Here is a 23,485-nt window from a genome sequence, read left to right as displayed (position 1 = left end):
CAGATCTATGGCCTTGACTTAGTGGCAGAAGCCGAAGAGCAAGTAAGGGTAATTCAAGCAAATCTCAAGGCTGCCCAATCTCGACAAAAGAGTTATTCCGACAGGCGAAGAAGGCCCCTGCGTTTCGATATTGGTGACCAGGTGTATCTTTGAGTCTCCCCGACCAAAGGAGTGCAACGGTTTGGAGTGAAAGGAAAGTTGGCTCCCCGCTACATTGGCCCTTATGAGATTGTGGAGATCTGTGGACCCGTGGCTTACCGGATCCAACTCCCAGAACAGTTATCGGCCATACACGATGTTTTCCATGTATCTCAACTGAAGAAATGTGTCCAAGTTTCCACCGAGATCTTAGAGCCAGAGCAGCTTCAAGTAGAGCCCGACCTAACCTACGCAGAGTACCCAGACCGAGTTCTTGACCAGAAACAGAGGCATACCCGGCGCCAAATGGTCAAAATGTACAAGATCCTCTGGAGAAACCACACCGAAGAGGAAGCGACATGGGAAACAGACGAGTATCTGAACAAGCACTTCCCAGGTTTTCTATCTCGTCAAGGAGGTAAGAACGGCACACCCCCTTTTGATACCTGAATCTCAGGACGAGATTCTTTTTAAGAGGGGTAGGCTGTGACGACCGGCCCCAAATCTTCCCAGTTAATCTTAATCCGAGCCCCTGATCACCTGTCTAGTCTTCCAAGCCTAAGTGTTCAACCCCCGACCGGTCCCGACCCCCTGAGACCCGACCCCTCCCCGCTTGTCTCCGGTTCTTACCCCGCAAACCCCAGCTCACCGTCGGATCCTTCTAGGTCCTGCCCAAAACGTTCGTTCTATCTGACCGGTGGACCCGCGAGATCTTTTTCCCCCAGATCTTCCGCGACAGGTGCACTCGAGTTGCATGCCCGCTTCAGAGTTTCCCTGCCGCGTGGCTCAACTTCTCCGACGCCCGCCGCTCCACCTCGTCTCTGGCCGCGACCGAATGGATTCTCACGCCCCTTCCCCAATTGCAGCGGAAGACCCTCTGCAACCTTTCTGCAATGCCTCATCTCCCGCGCCCATCATCACATCGCCAGATCCCGGCCGCAGAGCCCGATGTCGCCCGTCTTTTCCGTCACTTCGACACAGTCGCACCGCCTGGTCTTCGCTACCCGACGATTCCTCCTTCGCGAACCCCGACCACGGCAGCGACAGCTCCTTTCCCCGCCCTGTCAGAAGCCGCCCGACAATCTGTTGCTCCGCGCTCGCCCGCGCGCCCGTAGCTGCCTGTCTTCTCACCTGTGCGCCCTCGATTCTAGCGCCGTTAACCCGGTCACTTCCATCAAATCTACCGCACGACGAAACCCGCCTCTGCCAAATCTCAACCACCGGCATACCCGCTCCTGCGCCGCCCTGACGCCAGAGCCCAATGACCGCTGGCGTCATCCCCGAAGTCCTGCACCACCATCCTCGTCGCTCAATCGCCGCCCAGGCAGAGCACTCCATTATTCTTCCCTGGCCTTCGTGCCGCTCCCCTTCTCACTCCCGCGCCGCTTCCCTTCTCCCTTCCCAGCCGCTATAAAAAGGGAATGCACGAGCCCCGCCGGAGTTCCCTCCGCCATTGCTACCTTCCGCCATTTCTCTTGCCCCCTGCTCGAGCTCCCAGCGACACACACTGAGTTCTTGAGGAACTCTCCTCTCCGCTCCACTCCGTTTTCCCCAAGCCACCTAGCCGCTTGATCCTCCGTGCTGCGTAAGAGCTCACTTGTGATCCACAAAAAGCACCGCCGCCGCCGGAGCACTGCCGAACATAGCCTTTGTTCAAAACCTTAGCCCCTCCGCCCAAGTCTGTTTCTTCCCGACCCCAAGCTTTCCTTGTAGGAAGAAGGTAAGCTGCCGACCCCAGTCCGCTTCGCCCGACCCCTCTTATCCGCCCGACCCCGGTTCCATCTCGCCCGACCCTATCTGTTCCGCCGACCCTTATCCGCCTTGCCCGAGGGCTCGGCTATGACCTTTTTCTTCAACCTGAGGGTGTATGTGTAAAACTTGGGAACCCTTCAGCGATTGAGTCTAAGGATCCCTAGTATACCAAATCCTCTAGTTTAAGGATCAGATCATAAGTTCCTTTCCCGACCCTTACCTCTTGATCTCCACCAGCTCCCTTGAACCTCCCCACGCTCCTGCTGTTTGTCGCGAGTTTCTGGGCTCAGACTTGCAAGTGTTGCTGTTGAAATAACCGTCTATACTAACTAATGCATTGCATTCGTGTAGAGCTGCGCCTCGCCGACGGCTTCTACGAGCTGCACCCGGCACTAGAAGACGACGGTGTAGCTGAGCTCCTGCCCTCTAAAGCCGAAGTCGCCCCCGAAGTCGAGCAGTTCTCTCCCTCCTTGCTCGAAGGCAAGCCCCGGTTGCATGAAACCCCTATGTTCTCCAAACTTGCGCATGACTTCCTTAAAACATTCTTGTGCATTTACGTATAGGAGTTGTTTGAAACCCTAGATGCATGACTTAGCTTCCATGATCTGAACACTACTGTTGGACCGAGTAGGTGCCTTGCTTAACTAGGAGACGGTAAAAGCCGAGTGATTCCCTATCACTCGCGAGTTGTAGGAGTGGATGTCTACCCTTCTGTTACAACTATAAGGACGATGGACGGGGTAGGGTTTGGGTAACTCTTTGGTGGTCGGTTGATCACCCCGTCTATCTATGAAACTTGACTAAGGCCCGACAGTGGTGGTGTTCGTGATCAAGTGTTTGAAAGTACTAACCTCATACTTAGTATGGGATGAGGAAGCCGAGTACCGGATTGAACCTGAACGTGAGCGGTCGCCCCATTATTCTTGGAACGGAGTTTCCCCTGCTGGTTGTCGCACGTGGTGGCAAGCGTGGTCACAGAGCGGCAGAGGCCGGGTCTGTGGAACCTTGCACCAAAGGAAGTGGGCCCGACACGGGTTAGGGAATTGATGGGGAAGGCCGACACAGGAAGCGACCTCCGGGTGCGTGGATGTCGTGAGGTTAGGTTCACCATGCATGGTTAAAGAACTCGAATCGATTCGTCTGCCTCTCACAGCTTGAGACTGCTTGATCGCTATGTCACCCTGAGTAAATGAGGAATCTGATGATGACATGGTTTTGTTGATATATACATACCTTGATTTGGTTCTATGATTGCTTAGAATAGGTTGCAAAACCTAGACCGGTTAATGAACTTCGAACCGGAGCTAAAACTTGAAAATAGGGTTTTACTTAGTGCTTTTGGCAAACGAACCCCTCAGCCAAAAAGCCCTGCATGTCTAGAAGTGTGGAGTAGCTTTACACCTGTCGGTTAAGTCTTGTTGAGCTTAGTAGCTCAGCCTTGTTGTGGCTCCTGTTTTTCAGGTGAAGTTGCTGCTCCCGACCCTTCTCCCACTGGCACTTGGCCGCCCTAGCTCCCTCCGAGTTGGACGGTCGAGTGGGATCCCTCCTCGGACGGCGAGGAGAGGGATCAGTGATGTCCCGGCTGGCCTCACCAGGGACGTCCGACCCCGACGTTGCTTCCGCTAGTGGTTTTACATTCTGTTGTTTTCTGAAAACCTTGTAAAACTCTGATGTTTATTTCCTAACTAAAATAAGTGGTTAAGTGGTTAACTTGGTGGACTTGTGTATTCTCTGGAACCGCTCACCTTCGTGTGGGTCTGCTAATATGGTCCTGTTCAAGTGGTTAAATCGGAGGAAATCCGACGGCACTTCGTGTCTACTTGGCTTAGGCATGAGCGTCGCGTATCAGGCGGCTAAATCATGTTTAACCAAGTAAATTCGAAGTGGATCCGCCACATGCAGACCCTTGTTTAATGCTCTTAAAAAGGATGGATTTCAGTGGGGTGCTCAACAAGAGGAAGCTTTCAAACAAATCAAAAAGATCATATCTACTCCTCCTATTCTAGCATTGCCTAATTTCAACCAACCATTAGCCCCAGAGGCAGATGCAAGTGGAACTGGCATAGGTGCAGTACTAATGCAAAATGGAAAATCTATATCATTTTTGAGCAGAACTCTGGGATCAAAAGTATTAGCTTCATCAACTTATGAAAAAGAAGCAATGGCAATATTGGAAGCTTTGAAGAAATGGAAACATTATTTTGCATGTAGATCTGTGATAATCAGAACTGATCAACAAAGTTTGAAGTACATTCAAGATCAAATATTGGTAGAGGTAATTCAGCACAAGCTCTTGGTCAAGCTATTTGGTTTCAATTACAAAGTTGAATACAAGAAGGGCAAAGAAAACATGGCTGCAGATGCTTTATCTAGAGCCACACATTCTCAACTATTATCCCTATTTGGATGGAGCAAGTAATATAAAGTTATGAACATGATAACAAGTGTTTAGAGCTGTTAACAAAATTGAGCATTGACCCTCATGCAGTGCCATATTATTGTCTGACATATGTTATATTGAGGCATAAAGGGAAATTATTGATAGGTGATAACACTCTACTCAAATCTCAACTGTTGGACACTTTTCATAAATCTACATTTGGCATTCTGGAGAGAGAGAGCCACTTACAAGAGACTGCAACTCATCTTTTATTGGCCAAATATGCAGCAGCAAGTTCAGCAATATGTCAAGAATTGCCCAGTATGCCAAAAGAACAAATTGGAAAACTTACCATATCCTAGCTTACTAGCCCCAATACTAGTTCCAGAATTGGCTTGGACACATATTTCCATGGACTTTGTGGAGGGCCTTCCTAAATCTCAAGGCAGAAATGTCATCCTGGTGGTGGTTGACAGGTTGACAAAATATGCTCACATCATAGCTCTCAGTCACCCTTACACTACACAAGATGTGGTCAATATGTACATGGATAATGTGTTCAAACTAAATGGGCTACCAAAAGTAATAGTGACTGATAGAGATCCTATCTTCACAAGCTCCATATGGCAATCACTATTTAAAAGCTTGAAAGTTGAACTCCATTTGTCTTCAGCTTATCACCCACAAACTGATGGATAGAGAAAGAGAGAGTTAATCAGTGCCTAGAAAATTACCTCAAGTGCATGTGCTTTAATAGCCCCTATAGATAGTTCTACTGGCTGTCATTGGCAGAGTGGTGGTACCATACATCCTATCGCACATATCTAAATATGACACTCTTCCAAGCTTTATATGGATTTTCACCACCATTAGTTGCTGAAGATGTCCTACTAGACTGTCCTGATTTGTCTGCCTAGGAACAGCTCAAGAACAGATAGGTTGCCAATCAAGTCATCAGAGACAACTTACAAAAAGCTCAATCAAGAACTAAGCATCAAGCTGATAAACACAGGACTGATAGAGAATTTGCAATTGGGGACATGGTTTATCTGAAAATCCAACCTTACAGGCATACATCACTCAGTGCACATAAAGGTCTCAAGTTACATTCTAAGTTCTATGGACCATTCAAAATTCTTGACAGAATTAGTAAATCAGCTTACAAGTTACTACTACCTGAAGGTTGTCAACTTCATGATACATTTCATGTCAGCCAACTTAAACAACACCTGGGACCATAGGACATACCAAGCAAAGAGTTATGTCTCATTGATTCCAAAGGCACCATCAGAGTTGCCCCTCAAGCCATATTATAGAGGAGAATGATTCCCAAGAATAATGAACCTATTGTATAATGGCTCATACACTGGTTTAATCTCCCAGAATCGGAGGCGACTTGGGAAGATGCTAACTTCATCCGCAAAGTATTTCCATCCTTCCATCCTTGAGGACAAGGATCTTAAGGAGCGGGAATTGTCAGAAAGAGCAGTGCATTCGCCATTCAGTTATGCAGTTCATCAGTTAAAACCCCAAGGAAGAAGCCAGCGTCCTTCATAATGGTTCAGTGACTTCGTCTGGACTGTCCATCAAGCAACGGAGGGCCAGCATCAAACATCTCTCTTCATTGCGCTTAAAACTATTGCTTTTCAAACACTAAACAGTGTTCTACTTTATAAACACTTACTTAAGTTAATCAGCTAGTCCCTACTATTTACGACTTGTCTTCCTGCTGTAATAGGCACCGAACAATATCTATCTGAACCCTAGTAGTTGGTAGAGTAAGTAGCACTAGCTTTGTCATCTCCCTGGCGGCGGCTGTATCGAGTTCATCTCGTTCCTTATCGATTCAGTAAAGTTCCTACTTGCTCTGCCCATCTGAGTTTCTCTATGTTCTGGTTCAATTCCATTCGTTTTCCCCTCTCGTTTTTTCAAGTTTCTGACATGCAGCTCCATGTGCTTGAGTGAGTCGAGGCTATTGGAGGTATGCCCTAGAGGCAATCATAGAGATGATGATATTCCATTTGTATCCATGATTTATATTGTGTTCCTTGAATATCCATTAAAGGCTACTTGAATTGATTTGCAATTATGTGAATTGTATGTGAAACTCTTTACTTGTATGGTTATTCTAAAGTTGTCCCTAGTCGGAGTTCATGTAAGGACACACATGAATATTAGACTAGCACATGTATTAGTTGATGACTATGTTTCACAAGTCATGGACATGGAGATGTTGAACTAATAATGTGGAGACATGTGTTAGGACTGACCCAACACGAGAAGTAGTTCTCTCGTTAAACAACATATACGCTTTGTCCTTAGACCTGAGATTGTTGCATGTATTCAAGATGTGGATCGACTTACTTAGGGGCTATCAAATGCTACGCCGTAACATGGTAGTTATAAAGGTAGCTTTCGAGTTTGTCAAGAAGCATGCTATGAGATATGGTCAATCAATATGCGATTTTCCCCTCTCTGATTGAGAGTGATATCTCTGGGCCCCTCGAGTGATCAGATCCGAAAATGCATGGCCATGCTACGTACGGTTAAGAGTTAACCTACAAAGAGATTCCGAATCATAGGATCGAGAAAGAGCGGTCGGCTTGAAGCTAGACCAAATATCGTGAGGCAAAGGGAATATCATGTATATAATGTTGTGATGGTTCGTCTGATATGATCTCCGTGTGCGTATAGGAGTTGGCACATCTTGCTAGAGGCCGCTACCGACTATTGGGCCAGGTAGGAGTACTCGGGCCATGTCTATACGTATCCAAACCCATAGGGTCACACACTTAAGAGGCTGGATGCCTAATTCAGATGTGATCCAAGTTGGATTAGGTTTAGAAGTACTAATGGGCCTCAGACCTAGAGGCCCGTTAGGAACCTCTATAAATAGAGGGGTGGGGGCGCCCTAGGGTTTACACATTTTTGGCAAAACATATCTGCTGCGCCTCCCATGCCCTCGCCTGTTGCAACTTATGGACCTAGCAGTCTGGCTTGCGACGCTTCCTCCCTGCATGTGTGGATACCTTGGAGGTGTTGCGCCTGCAACACTTGGACGAGCCACCGACGAGCTACGATGAGCCGCCGACGAGCCACAATGAGCCACGATTAGTCGACGACGAGCCGTGGCACGAGGGTGATCTTGCTGCACGTGAACGAGCTGCTAAGGAGCTGCTGGACGTCGACGTGATAGACTACGTACGACTACGCTGATCGACTTCGCTGCATCGACGCGAATCTACATCTTCCGCATCAGTGCGTCGAGTGGTAATCCCGTGATCCTTATACAACAGTTTTCCTGGTTTACGCGGTAGAAAATTTTGTTTTGCACTAGTATAACCTACCTCGTATCCCTACAGTGGTATCAGAGCCGTAGCTGTTTAGTTTTGGATTCGGGATGTGTGCATATGGAGATATGCGAGTTTTCAGTTTGATCTATGTCCTGGTTTCGTGTTCTTGCTGCAATGGTTGTGTACCGACATACTCCTACCGGTCGGATTTTCACCATCGGACATAAGTGATACACCTAATGCCAGTTGCAGCGAGCGAAGATCAATGTGATTGGTCGAATCGAAATCCAGGTTCATACGCCAGGCGCACGAGACGTGCAATAGTAGATTGGATCTACTACCGGGTCGGGATTTTGCCGTGTGCGTGTGCTTCGGTAAATCAGCCGTAACTTTTCGGTACGATCTCGGATTGGGGCGAATTTTATATGAAAATTGATCTATAGAAAAGGTTACACATGAATTCAACCGCTTCGCCATTTTTGGCGAAATTAGATTTCCCAAATTTGGCCTGGAAGATGGAGTTTCGAGCCTCTGAAGTTTGGATCGTTAGAACGCCTAACTTTGTTTTGCAGGATGTATGTATCTTGTGATCAGTATGGCTCCTTTGTGTATGTGATGCATGTGTGTAACTCATTCGTGACCTGCGTGTTGCGCGTACGGCAACACGGCTTGAGCCATATGTGTTGTCACTTTAATGTATTTAATGGTCTGCGTACCAATCTGTGATGATCCAAGCAACTATGTAATCTTCATTACTAGCTATTAGGCGTAATAGCATATTCTAGTTCTTGGAGGACTCATCACCAGGAGGATGGCGCACATGGAACATGGAGATGGAGATCACCATGGTGAACAGGTTCTGTGGAGATGGAGATCACCATAAGAAAAACGGGCCATACTGTGTCACAACTGTGTGAATGCTATTCTATTTATGTTTTACTTTCTGCATGCTGTAATGTTAGAAGTAGAACAATCCCTCACAAAGTTTAAGTTAGTATGCCCTCCCAACTAAAACTTGCACCATCAAATGTCCTGTACAATTAGTGGTGGGTCTATGAAATTAGGGTGCCACTAGTTTTCCTTGACTAGACGGGTTTGTTGTTGGGATACGAGGTAGGGTACACTAGCGCAAATCAAAATTTTCTACCGCGTAAACCAGGAAAACTGCCGTACAAGGATCACGGGTTACCACTCCACGCACTACTAGTGCGGAAGATGTAGATTCGTGTCGATGCAGCGAAGTCGATCAGCGTAGTCGTACGTAGTCGATCACGTCGACGTCTAGCAGCTCCTCAGCAGCTCGTCCACGTGCAGCAAGATCGCCCTCGTGCCGCGGCTCGTCGTCGGGTCGTCGTGGCTCGTCGGCGGCTCGCCATGGCTCATCGGCGGCTCGTCCAAGTGCTGCAGGCGCAACACCTCCAAGGTATCCACACGTGCAGGGAGGAAGCATCGCAAGCTGGACTGCTAGATCCGTGAGTTGCAACAGGTGAGGGCGTGGGAGGCGCGGCAGATGTGTTTCGCCAAAAAGGTGTAAACCCTAGGGCGGCCCCACCCTTCTATTTATAGAGGTTCCTAACGGGTCTCTAGGTCCGAGGCCCATAGTACTTCTAAACCTAATCCAACTCGGATCATATCCGAATTGGGCTTCCAGGCCCTTAAGTGTGTGACCCTATGGGTTCGGATACGTATAGACATGACCCGAGTACTCCTACTCGGCCCAATAGTCGGTAGCGGCTTCTAGCAAGACGTGCCAACTCCTATACGCACACGAAGATCATACCAGACGAACCATCACAACATTATATACATGATATTCCCTTTGCCGCATGATATTTGGTCTAGCTTCAAGCCGACCGCTCTTTCTCGATCCTATGATTCGGAATCCCTTTGTAGGTTAACTCTTAACAGTACGTAGCATGGCCATGCATTTTTGGATCCGATCACTCGAGGGGCTCAGAGATATCACTCTCAGTCAGAGAGGGGCAAATCCCATCTTGATTGACCATGTCTCATAGCATGTTTCTTTACAAACCCGAAAACTACCTTTATAACTACCCTGTTACAGTATAGCGTTTGATAGCCCCTAAGTAAGTCGATCCACATTTTGAGTACATGCGACAATCTCAGGTCTAAGGATAAAGCGTATATGTTGTTTAGAGAGAGAACTACTTCTCGTGTTGGGTCAATCCTAGCACATGTCTCCACATGTGCCCACATTATTAGTTCAACATCTCCATGTCCATGACTTGTGAAACATAGTCATCAACTAAAACATGTGCTAGTCTAATATTCATGTATGTCCTCACATGAACTCCGACTAGGGACAACTTTAGAATAACCATACAAGTAAGGAGTTTCACACACAATTCACATAATTGCAAATCACCTTTAATGGATATTCAAGGAACACATTATAAATCATGGATACAAATGGAATATCATCATCTCTATGATTGCCTCTAGGGCATACCTCCAACAGTCTCCCACTTGCACTAGAGTCAATCTAGAATGTACCTAATACCCATAGCTCTTACATGCGCATTATGCTTAGCCTGCGGGAGTGGTTTTGTCAACGCATCAGAAATGTTCAAATCCGTGTGTATTTTTCATATCTTGATCTCACCCCGGTTAACGAAGTCTCGAATGAGATAAAATCACCGCATTACGTGTTTGTTCTTCTGTTGGTTCCTTGGCTCCTTTGCTTGCGCAATTGCCCCATTGTTATCACAGTAGAGATTCAATGGGCTGGACGCATTCGGGAACACACCAAGCTCAAAGAGAAAATTCCTTATCCAAACACCCTCCTTCGCGGCTTCCGAAGCCACGATGTACTCGGCTTCTGTCGTAGATTCGGCCACCGTCTCCTGCTTGGAACTCCTCCAACTAACAGCACCACCATTTAGCGTGAACACAAATCCTGATTGTGACTTTGAATCATGTCTGTCGGTTTGGAAACTAGCATCGGTGTAACCTGTTACAACGAGCTCCTCCTTACCTCCATAGACGAGGAACATATCATTAGTCATTCTCAAGTACTTAAGAATGTTTTTCACCGCTGTCCAGTGACTTTCACCTGGATCAGACTGGTGTCTGCTTGTCATACTTAGCGCATATGAAACATCTGGGCGAGTACTTATCATTGCATACATGATAGATCCAATAGCCGAGGCATATGGCACTATACTCATGCGATCCCTCTCATCAGCAGTCGAAGGACACTGAGTCTTGCTAAGATGTTGCCATGTGACATAGGCAAGAACCCTTTCTTTGCCTCTTCCGTGTTGAACCACTTCAACACTTTGTCAATGTAAGTATCTTTGCTTAATCCTATAAGCCTTCTCGATCTATCTCTATAGATCTTAATGCCCAGAATATATGCCGCTTCCCCTAAGTCCTTCATCGAAAAACTATTTTTCAGTGTAGTCTTTATGGACTCAAGCATAGGAATGTTATTTCCAATCAACAATATGTCATCCACATATAAGATTAGAAAGACTACAGAGCTCCCACTAACCTCCTTGTAAACACAAGACTCTTCTTCATTCTTGGTGAAGTCAAACCCTTTGACCACTTCATCAAAATGAATGTTCCAATTCCTAGATGCTTGCTTCAATCCATAAATGGATCTCTGAAGCTTGCATACCTTTCCAGCATTTTTCGGATCGAAAAAACCCTAAGGCTGTATCATATACACGTCCTCAGCTAGGTTTCCATTTAGGAAAACTGTCTTGACATCCATCTGCCATATCTCATAATCGAAATATGCAGCTATAGCTAGAATAATCCGAATGGACTTAAGCATCACTACGGGCGAGAAAGTCTCGTCGTAGTCAACTCCTTGAACTAGTCGAAAACCTTTTGCGACAAGTCGTGCTTTATAGATGTGAACATTTCCATCCATGTCCTTTTTCTTCTTATAGATCCACTTGCACTCTATGGCTTTAACACCATCAGCCGGGTCAACCAAGTTCCAAACTTCATTGTCTCCCATGGACTCTATTTCGGATTGCATGGCACTCTGCCATTTTTCGGAGTCTAGGTCCATCATTGCTTCTGCATATGTCGCAGGCTCATCATTGTCCAACAATAATATTTCCCGCATTTCGCGGAGCCTTGCCGACCTTCGTGGTTGTGGCGGTGCTTCTCTTGCCATGGGTATCTCAACTTGTTCTGCTACATTAGCATCACTCATTGATTTTTGCCCAATCGGCTCATCTTGAACTTCTTCAAGATGCACTGTCTTTCCACTCTTTTCTCCTTTGAGAAACTCTTTCTCTAGGAAAACCCCGTTCCGAGCGACAAACATTTTGCCCTCTGACCGGTTGTAGAAATAATATCCTAAAGCTTCCTTCGGATATCCCACGAAAATGCACTTATCCGACTTGGGTGTGATCTTGTCCGACTAAAGTCGCTTGACAAACACTTCACATCCCCAAATCTTTAGAAAAGACAAACTGGGAACCTTTCCAGTCCACATCTCATATGGTGTCTTAACTACGGATTTAGATGGTACCCTATTAAGTGTGAAAGCTTCTGTTTCTAGAGCATATCCCCAAAATGACAACAGTAGGTCCGACTGGCTCATCATTGATCGAACCATGTCTAATAAAGTTCGATTACGTCACTCGGATACACCGTTTCTCTGAGGTGTTCCAGGCGGCGTAAGTTGTGGAACAATTCCGCAACTCTTTAGATGATTGCTAAACTCGTGGCTCAAATACTCGCCTCCACGATCAGATCGTAAGGCCTTAATTTTCTTGCCACGCTGATTTTCAACTTCATTCTGAAATTCCTTGAACTTTTCAAAGGTTTCAGACTTGTGCCTCATCAAGTAAACATAGCCATATCTACTAAAATCATCAGTGAAAGTTATGAAGTATTGGAATCCTCCTCTAGCCGTCGTGCTCATTGGTCCGCATACATCGCTATGTACGAGTTCCCACAAGTCTACTGCTCTCTCAAGAAATCCTGTGAAGGGCGTCATGGTCATCTTGCCTAGCAAGCAAGCTTCACATGTCTCATATGATTCAAAATCAAACGAAGTTAGAAGTCCATCAGAATGGAGCTTCTTCATGCGCTTTTCACTTATATGACCCAAACGACAATGCCATAAGTAGGTAGGACTCAAATCATTAGGCCGAGGCCTTTTAGCACTTACGTTATAGACAGGTGAACCATCAAGATTTAAAACAAATAATCCATTCACAATGGGTGCAAAAGCCATAAACATATCATTCTTAGAGATCACACAACCATTGTTTTCACTCGCAAATGAATAACCATCCTTCATCAAGCATGAAGGAGACAAAATGTTTCGACTTAAACTAGGAACAAAATAACAATTATTCAACTCCATAATAAATCCTGACGGGATGTGGAGTTGCATCGTCCTGATGGTCAACGCAGCAACTCTTGCATTATTGCCCACGCAGAAATCAACTTCTCCTCTTTCCACGCTTCTACTTCTTATCATTCCCTGCATCGAATTGCAAATATGAGCAACCGATCCGGTATCAAACACCCAAGAATTAATAATGGTATCAGCAAGAAATATGTTTTCTATGACATTAATAACAAGCGTACCTGAGGTGCAAGTACTCTTACTTCCGTCATTGTTCAACGAAGCTAGGTACTACTTGCAATTTCTCTTCTAGTGACCAAGTTCATGACAGTAGAAGCACTCTTTGTCTGGAGCAGGTCCAGGTCCAGCTTTAACCTTGGGCGCTGGGTTTGGCTTGGACGTTCCAGCCTTGCCCTTCTTCTTCCAAGAATTGCCCTTCTTCTTAAAGCTAGGCTTGTTCTGTATAGCCATCACATGGCTGCTACTAGCGCTTTTCTTGATGTCAGCCTCTGCTATTTTAAGCATGCCACACAGCTCATTCGGACCCTTCTCCGTCCCATGCATATGGTAGTTCGAGATGAAGTTCCCATAGCTAGGTGGAAGAGACGAAAGAATGAAATCAGTGACCAACTCTTGGGCCAGTGGGAAGCCTAGCTTCTCCAACCGTTGAGTGTAACCAACCATCAAATTACGTGTGGTCCTACTGCTGCGCCTTCTGCTAGCTTGCTCTCCACAAAGGCCTTAGACACATTGAATCTTTCAGTCCTGGCCTGTGTTTGGAACATGTCTCTAAGTGCCACGATCATATTGTGCGCCTCATGGTTTGTTTCGAACTGCATCTGCAGCTCGGGTTCCATGCAAGCAAGCATAAGGCAGCTTACTTCGAGGTTAGCATCACATGCTTTCTTGTAAGCATTCTTAGCAGCAGCAGGTGCATCATCAGCAGGTTCTTCTGGTAGTGGGTTGTCTAGAACATCTTCCTTTTTCTCAGCCCTGAGAACAATTCTCAGGTTACGGATCCAATCCGAGTAATTTGTTCCATTCAACTTGTCCTTCTCAAGGACCGAACACAAAGCAAACGGTGTAGTGCTGCTAGGTGCCATTTAATCTACAACAAAAGTAATGCAAAATACACTAAGAAAAACGTATCCATGATAGAGCCAATCACATTAAACTATTTTAACAGAATCTACTCCCACTAAAATCAATATCCCTCTATTGATACTTAGTGATTCAGGATCCACAACTAACAAGTCTACTAGTGAGCTTTAGCATCACCGCTAGCAAATAAGGTAGATCGGTAAGCAACTTTTGCTAATCATATCATATATGAGTCCTGTTGTTGGGTGACATCTCCATGTCTCGGCGCCCAACCTTTATGCCACAAGGTCCTTAACTGTTAAGTTAACCTTGTTAAGCAAACCAACCCTCAATGCAAGAGTTGCTGCGTTGACTGTCGGGACGATGCAACTCCACCTCCCGTCAGGATTTATTATGGAGTTGAATAATTGTTATTTCGTTCATAGTTTAAGTCAAAACATTTTGTCTCCTTCATGCTTGATGAAGGATGGTTATTCATTTGCGAGTGAAAATAATGGTTGTGTGATCTCTAAGAATGATATGTTTATGGCTATTGCACCCATTGTGAATGGATTGTTTGTTTTAAATCTTGATGGTTCACCTGTCTGTAACGTAAGTGCTAAAAGGCCTCGGCCTAATGATTTGAGTCCTACCTACTTATGGCATTGTTGTTTGGGTCATATAAGTGAAAAACGCATGAAGAAGCTCCATTCTGATGGACTTCTAACTTCCTTTGATTTTGAATCATACGAGACATGTGAGGCTTGCTTGCTAGGCAAGATGACTAAGACGCCTTTCACAGGATTTCCTGAGAGAGCAGTAGACTAGTTGGAACTCGTACATAGCGATGTATGCGGACCAATGAGCACGACGGCTAGAGAAGGATTCCAATACTTCATAACTTTCACTGATAGTAGATATGGCTATGTCTACTTGATGAGGCACAAGTCTGAAACCTTTGAAAAGTTCAAGGAATTTCAGAATGAAGTTGAAAATCAGTGTGGCAAGAAAATTAAGGCCTTACGATCTGATCGTGGAGGGGAGTATTTGAGCCACGAGTTTAGCAATAATCTAAAGAGTTGCGGAATTGTTCCACAACTTACGCCGCCTGGAACACCTCAGAGAAATGGTGTATCCGAGCGATGTAAATGAACTTTGTTAGACATGGTTTGATCAATGATGAGCCAGTCGGACCTACCGTTGTCATTTTGGGGATACGCTCTAGAAACAGCAGCTTTCACACTTAATAGGATATCATCTAAATCCGTAGTTAAGAAGCCATATGAGATGTGGACTGGAAAAGTTCTCAGTTTGTCTTTTCTAAAGATTTGGGGATGTGAAGTGTTTGTCAAGCGACTTCAGTCGGACAAGATCACACCCAAGTCGGATAAGTGCATTTTCGTGGGATATCCAAAGAAAACTTTGGGATATTATTTCTACAACCGGTCAGAGGGCAAAGTGTTTGTCGCTCGGAACGGGGTTTTCCTAGAGAAAGAGTTTCTCAAAGGAGAAAAGAGTGGAAAGACAGTGCATCTTGAAGAAGTTCAAGATGAGCCAATCGGGCAAGAATCAATGAGTGATGCTAACGTAGCAGGACAAGTTGAGATACCCATGGCAAGAGAAGCACCGCCACAACCATGAAGGTCGGCAAGGCTCCGCGAAATGCGGGAAATATTATTGTTGGACAATGATGAGCCTGCGACATATGCAGAAGCAATGATGGACCCAGACTCCGAAAAATGGCAGAGTGCCATGCAATCTGAAATAGAGTCCATGGGAGACAATCAAGTTTGGAACTTGGTTGACCTGCCTGATGGTGTCAAAGCCATAGAGTGCAAGTGGATCTATAAGAATAAAAAGGACATGGATGGAAATGTTCACATCTATAAAGCACGACTTGTCGCAACAGGTTTTAGACAAGTTCAAGGAGTTGGCTACGACGAGACCTTCTCGCCCGTAGTGATGCTTAAGTCCATTCGGATTATTCTAGCTATAGCTGCATATTTCGATTATGGGATATGACAGATGGATGTCAAGACAGCTTTACTGAATGGAAACCTAGGTGAGGACGTGTATATGATACAGCCTGAGGGTTTTGTCGATCTGAAAAATGCTGGAAAGGTATGCAAGCTTCAGAGATCCATTTATGGATTGAAGCAAGCATCTAGGAATTGGAACATTCATTTTGATGAAGTGGTCAAAGGGTTTGACTTCACCAAGAATGAAGAAGAGTCTTGTGTTTACAAGGAGGTTAGTGGGAGCTCTGTAGTATTTCTAATCTTATATGTGGATGACATATTGCTGATTGGAAATAACATTCCTATGCTTGAGTCCGTAAAGACATCACTGAAAAATAGTTTTTCGATGATGGACTTAGGGGAAGCAACATATATTCTGGGCATTAAGATCTATAGAGATAGATCAAGAAGGCTTATAGGATTAAGACAAATTATTTACATTGACAAAGTGTTGAAGTGGTTCAGCATGGAAGAGGCAAAGAAAGGGTTCTTGCCTATGGCACATGGCATACATCTCAGCAAGACTCAGTGTCCTTCGACTGCTGATGAGCGGGATCGCATGAGTAGAGTGCCATATGCCTCGGCTATTGGATCTATCATGTATGCAATGATAAGTACTCGCCCAGATGTTTCATATGCGCTAAGTATGACAAGCAGACACCAGTCTGATCCAGGTGAGAGTCACTGGACAGCGGTGAAAAATATTCTTATGTACTTGAGAAGGACTAAAGATATGTTCCTCGTCTATGGAGGTGAGGAGGAGCTCTTTGTAACAGGTTACACCAATGCTACTTTCCAAACCGACAGAGATGATTCAAAGTCACAATCAGGATTTGTGTTCACGCTAAATGGTGGTGCTGTTAGTTGGAGGAGTTCCAAGCAGGAGACGGTGGCCGAGTCTACGACAGAAGCCGAGTACATCGTGGCTTCAGAAGCCGCGAAGGAGGGTGTTTGGATAAGGAATTTTCTCTTTGAGCTTGGTGTGTTCCCGAATGCGTCCAGCCCATTGAATCTCTACTGTGATAACAATGGGGCAATTGCGCAAGCAAAGGAGCCAAGGAACCAACAGAAGAACAAACACGTAATGCGGTGATTTTATCTCATTCGAGACTTCGTTAACCGGGGTGAGATCAAGATATGAAAAATACACACGGATTTGAACATTTCTGATGCGTTGACAAAACCACTCCCGCAGGCTAAGCATAATGCGCATGTAAGAGCTATGGGTATTAGGTACATTCTAGATTGATTCTAGTGCAAGTGGGAGACTGTTGGAGGTATGCCCTAGAGGCAATCATAGAGATGATGATATTCCATTTGTATCCATGATTTATATTGTGTTCCTTGAATATCCATTAAAGGCTACTTGAATTAATTTGCAATTATGTGAATTGTATGTGAAACTCTTTACTTGTATGGTTATTCTAAAGTTGTCCCTAGTCGGAGTTCATGTGAGGACACACATGAATATTAGACAAGCACATGTAATAGTTGATGACTATGTTTCACAAGTCATGGACATGGAAATGTTGAACTAATAATGTGGGCACATGTGGAGATATGTGCTAGGACTGACCCAACATGAGAAGTAGTTCTCTCTTTACACAACATATGCACTTTGTCCTTAGACCTGAGATTGTCGCATGTACTCAAGATGTGGATCGACTTACTTAGGGGCTATCAAACGCTACGCCGTAATAGGGTAGTTATAAAGGTAGCTTTCGGGTTTGTCAAGAAGCATGCTATGAGACATGGTCAATCAAGATGGGATTTGCCCCTCTCTGATTGAGAGTGATATCCCTGGGCCCCTCGAGTGATCAGATCTGAAAATGCATGGCCATGCTACGTACGGTTAAGAGTTAACCTAGAAAGGGATTCCGAATCATAGGATCGCGAAAGAGCGGTCGGCTTGAAGCTAGACCAAATATCGTGAGGAAAAGGAAATAGCATGTATATAATATTGTGATGGTTCATCTGATATGATCTTCGTGTGCGTATAGGAGTTGGCACGTCTTGCTAGAGGCCGCTACCGACTATTGGGCTGAGTAGGAGTACTCGGGCCATGTCTATACGTATCCGAACCCATAGGGTCACACACTTAAGGGGCTAGAAGCCTAATTCGGATGTGATCCGAGTTGGATTAGGTTTAGAAGTACTAATGGGCCTCAGACCTAGAGGCCCGTTAGGAACCTCTATAAATAGAGGGGTGGGGGCGCCCTAGGGTTTATACATTTTTGGCGAAACACATCTGCTGCGCCTCCCACGCCCTCGCCTGTTGCAACTTACGGACCTAGCAGTCCGGCTTGCGATACTTCCTCCCTGCAGGTGTGGATACCTTCAAGGTGTTGCGCCTGCAGCACTTGGACGAGCCATCGACGAGCTACGACGAGTCGCCGACGAGCCACAATGAGCCACGACGAGCCGACGACGAGCCGTGGCACGAGGGCGATCTTGCTGCACGTGGACGAGCTGCTGAGGAGCTGCTGGACGTCGACGTGATCGACTACGTACGACTACGCCGATCGACTTCGCTGCATCGACGTGGTTTACACGGTAGAAAATTTTGTTTTGCGCTAGTGTAGCCTACCTCGTATCCCTACAAAGGCAGCCTAGGTGGAGGAGCTTGTCCCCGCCCACGCTGCTCCCTCCTCACCAGCCCTAGGCTCGCTCCACCTTTCCTCCACTTGCTCGCCGGCCCTCCACCCTTCTCCTCCGGCCGCACACGCTGGAGCAGGAATATCGCTGATGGAGCTCCGAGTAGCTCACGACGACGCTTGATTCCGCCGACGCAGGCGAGTAAGGTAGATGCCGTCAAGGAAGGTGCGGATAACTATAGTAAGTATTTGTCTAGAGAAGGATGCAGCTGGCGGACGGCGGTCAATGTGTGTGCTGGCAGGAGCCAAGGAGTTGGAGGCGGGCAGCTAGAGGACGGGGAGGCTGAAGAATGCTATGGAAACGCTAGCTGCCAGACCGGTGTTGGATGGCCTAATTAAATTGGTGTTTGTTTACAGGGACTAGAGTTTAGTTCTTATCACATAGAATGTTTAGATACTAATTAGGAGTATTAAATATAGGTTAATTATAAAATCAATTACATAAATGAAGACTAATTCGCGAGACGAATGTATTAAGCCTGATTAAACTTTAATCCTTAGAACCAAACATCATGTAAAAAAACTGGCGATCGTGGCCAATGACAGACCTAAGCTTGGCTCAGGTTTGGAAGGGAAATATAATCTTGTTTGGAACACTACACACTTTTTTAAAGTGTACCATAAAAGTACAGATTTGACATGTAATGCGTCCTGTCACTGTAAAGTCAGAAAATTATTAAAATTGTGATAGTGGAAGTTGAAGTACAAATCCAACAATATTATTTTTTTGACGCACCTGGCCCAATAAAGACAAAACAGAGCTAGTAGTAGACTCAAATGGGGCTAAGCCTTCAGTAACTATTTAAATTATCAACAGCGCCCATGACAACACATATGCATACGTCATCCGGCAGCTTGTAGGCCATGTGTAGCAGTTAGACAAAAGCCATCTAGAACTTTTTCCCTTGTGACGGCAAAAACAGCAAAATAGATTGTTTGTTAAATTGTTTCGAAAAAACTCAATACTAACTAAGACTTAAATATAGATAACTGTCATAAAAAATACTCACCCCATCCTTAAATAGAAAGGGTTTTGAGTTTGTCTATATAGCAAGCACTCTAAACAACCCCTGCACCAAATTTACAGGACCAAAGAAAAGAAGTGCACTCCAGTAGATCCTCTATTATACCCTCGATTTTAGGGGATCTCAAAATTCACCCACACCCTCCATTTTAGAGGGTTCTTCCCTCTATCCATGGAGACTATTTAGACAGTACTGCTGGAGTCGAGATAAAAAATCAAGCCCCTAGAAAGTAGGAGCAGCCCCCACTCAAGAAAGTAGATGGGTAATTTACAAGGTATTGTTGGAGGCCCTCTAAATCAAATATTATAATTTTAAATAAATTTATAGAAAAATAATAATATTTACTATATCAAATTATAGACTATTAAATATACTTTTAGATTTACTTTTTTATGTGTAGATGTTAATACTCTTGTCCATACTTGATCAGATTTAGTATAATATGAGTTGGGGGAAAACTAACAAACATTTGTAATCTAGTACGAAGGGATGGATTCAGATCGAATATGCATGGAATCAAATTCGGATAGCACTATTTACCACATTTTAATTCGAATTTGGATGCAAGTATGAATATTATAAGGTACGAATACAAAATAAATAGTTAAAATTTGGATTCGTATTCAAATACTTACTTGACTTGGAGCATAGTATCAAACGAGTTTTAATTTTCTTTATCAATGGTTTTATTGTTGATAAAAATCATATTACAAGTAGTAGGGGTAATTTATGAGTATAGTACATAATAATACATAGCTTATTGAAAATAACATATTTATTAATAAATAATTAAATATATCAAAATAACTATAAAAATAATTATTTTCCTAAATATATATCCTTTAAAACTAAAAATAAGTACATTAGTACTTATAAATAGAATTTATTCATTATATAAATAATATAATGTATTTAAAATTAATATGATTAGTCATATTGGAATCAATCAAAATTTATCATTGTATATCACTAGTAATATTAGATTAACATAATTATTCATTTTTCATGTAGATATTTTTAATGGTTTAAATGGTGTACATCATTCTTCTATTAACAATATTAAAATTAACATAATATATAATTAGTAATCAGTCATAAAAATACATTGTAGATTGGTACTTTATTATTGAGGATACGGGTAGTATTGCCGTATTGGATATTTCATATTTTTGTCGAATATGAATCTAGAACCGGACAGAAAAAAATACTGAAAATCGAATCCTGATACATCCACTTGACATCAATATTAAAAACGAATATGAATACGGATATCCATATTAGCATTTTTGCCCGATACAAATACGAATAATGGAATTTTAAGAGATCCATATCCATCCCTATATAAAACATTATAAGTTTTGCTAAAGCAACGAGAAACAGCTTTATAACCTATGTTAGACGACAAATTTATTGACTTTACAGACGCCCCTTATTGGATTGCGGATCCCACCCTGTTAGACCCGCTACCGACCACTTTTGTGATATATAAAACTCAAAAATCCACACACCAGATTTCTTCATCCCGGTCAAAATCTGCGCACCAACACACATTCGCAGAACCGCCACCGCCCTCGCCGGATTCCGCCGTTCCGCACGACGTGGCGGCCACCAGAAACCAACCGCGCGTTGCCGCGCCTATAAATCCAGCACCCGCCACTGTGCTAACCGATCACTGTGCTCCAACTCCCCCCGCCCCTCCCTCCTTGTCGTCTCTCCCCCGATGGCTGCCGCCGCGAAGCTTGCCGTGGTGCGGACCACGACGACGCACCACCGAGCCTGCTTCCCCCTCGCCGTCTCGTCCGCCACACCGGTGACCGTCAGCCTCACCAGCGTGACGCACAAGCACGAGGCCGCCACCTCGGCGGCGGCGACGGCGACGGCAGTGATGAAGACGGAGGGCGCAGTGGCGCCGCCCACTCTAGGCGGCCGCGCCGAGGCGACATCGTCATTTCCGCTGCTGGCGAGCATGTGGCCAGAGGTCCATGGCGCCGACGACTGGCGAGGCCTGGTGGCGCCGCTCCACCCGCTGCTCCGCGGCGAGATCGTCCGGTACGGGGAGCTCGTCGCCGCGTGCTACCGGGCGTTCGACCTGGACCCGCGCTCCAAGCGCTACCTCAACTGCAAGCACCGCAAGCGGCAGATGCTGCAGGCGGTCGGCATGGACGGCGCCGGGTACGCCGTCACCAAGTATATCTACGCGGCGGCGCCCGACGCAGTGGCGGCGCTGCCGCCAGTGGGCGCCGGCCGTCGTGCTGCAAGAGCCGGTGGATCGGCTACGTCGCCGTCGCATCGGACGGGGAAGCGGCGCGCCTCGGCCGGCGAGACATCCTCGTCTCCTTCCGCGGGACGGTGACCTGGTCGGAGTGGCTAGCCAACTTCATGAGCGCGCTCGCGCCGGCGCGCTTTGACCCCGCTGAACCCCGCCCGGACGTCAGGGTCGAGTCGGGGTTCCTCTCCCTCTACACCTCCGAGGACGTCTCCGGCAAGTTCACCACCGGCAGCTGCCGCAACCAGCTCCTCTCCGAGATCTCCCGCCTCGTCGCCGAGCACAGGGACGAGGACGTGAGCATCACCCTCGCCGGCCACAGCATGGGGAGCTCCCTCGCCATCCTCCTCGCCTACGACCTCGCCGAGCTCGGCCTCAACTCTTACCCCAATGACAGCGGCACGATCCCCGTCACCGTCTTCTCCTTCGCCGGCCCGCGCGTCGGCAACCTGGAGTTCAAGAACCGGTGCGACGAGCTCGGCGTCAAGGTGCTCCGGGTCGTGAACGTGAACGACCCGGTGACCAAGATGCCCGGCGTGCTCTTCAACGAGAGTGCTAGCGTTCTAGCGGGGAGGTACGAGCTGCCATGGAGCAAGGCCTGCTACGCGCACGTCGGCGTAGAGGTCGCACTTAACTTCTTCGAGGCCGGTGACATCGTTTGCGTGCACGACCTGCAGGCCTACATCGATCAGCTTCTCAAGTGCACCAACGACGACATCGCTGTTGCTTCCAGCTCGATGGTGGGAGAAGAAGAAGAAGTTATGTGCCGTAGGGTTGCATCCATGTTCGAATCGTGGAGATGGCAAATGGCGGTGATACGCGCTGGTGAGCTGATGCGAGTGCTTGGGATCTGAGTATCTGATGTGGCAGTCCGATGTTCTTCTATCATGATCAGCGTCAGGCCTTTTGGCCGCTGATGCTTTAATTTCATGGATAGCGATATGACGTGATGAACTTGATTTACACTCCTGCTCATCATCTCTGTTCCTAGTAGTGGCTTATGAACAGTGTAGATAAACTGGGAAGTTCAAGAGCTAAGGAACTCCTCTTCTAGTGATTTTTTGAAAATTCCAAATGTTAAGGCGTGTTCACCTGGTTGCACCCCTCTTTATTATGCGTAAACATGTACATGAACTTGGACGAATGAATGTCTATGGATATCTAATGTATAATCTAGAATTTTGTGAAGCAATTCTACCTTGTAATAGAGTAACTGATGGATATCTCATGTATAAACGTTGAATGAAGATTTAGTTGACTGCTTAATCATATTTCCATTCCTTGTATTCCTCTTTCTGCAAGAAAATTGTTGAGAAGCTAAATTCAGTGATGTAATGGCAGCTATTTCATTTTAAGCATATTTTGTCTTAAAATTCACTAATTTTCAAGCTCTTCCCAACAGGTTATATATGATTCTTTCGTATACCTCTAGAAAGGGAAACTGCCATGGATATTTTCTTATAATTAATTACTCCAAACACTTGTTAAATGGATTGTGCTGCCCCAGCAAATCAAAATTCCAATTTAAATGCTCATTT

The 23,485-nt window shown here is 45.6% G+C and overlaps 1 pseudogene; it reads left to right on the top strand.

Moving 5' to 3' along the window:
* Nucleotides 1-21,401: 21,401 nt before the first annotated feature.
* Nucleotides 21,402-22,856, top strand: LOC117834329 (phospholipase A1 EG1, chloroplastic/mitochondrial-like; annotated as a pseudogene).
* Nucleotides 22,857-23,485: the final 629 nt, after the last annotated feature.

The sequence above is a fragment of the Setaria viridis genome, chromosome 8, assembly GCF_005286985.2.
Source record: "Setaria viridis chromosome 8, Setaria_viridis_v4.0, whole genome shotgun sequence".
Classification (NCBI taxonomy): Eukaryota; Viridiplantae; Streptophyta; class Magnoliopsida; order Poales; family Poaceae; genus Setaria; species Setaria viridis.
Note: the sequence above shows the minus strand (reverse complement) of the source record. Positions and strands in the feature narration are given on the sequence as shown.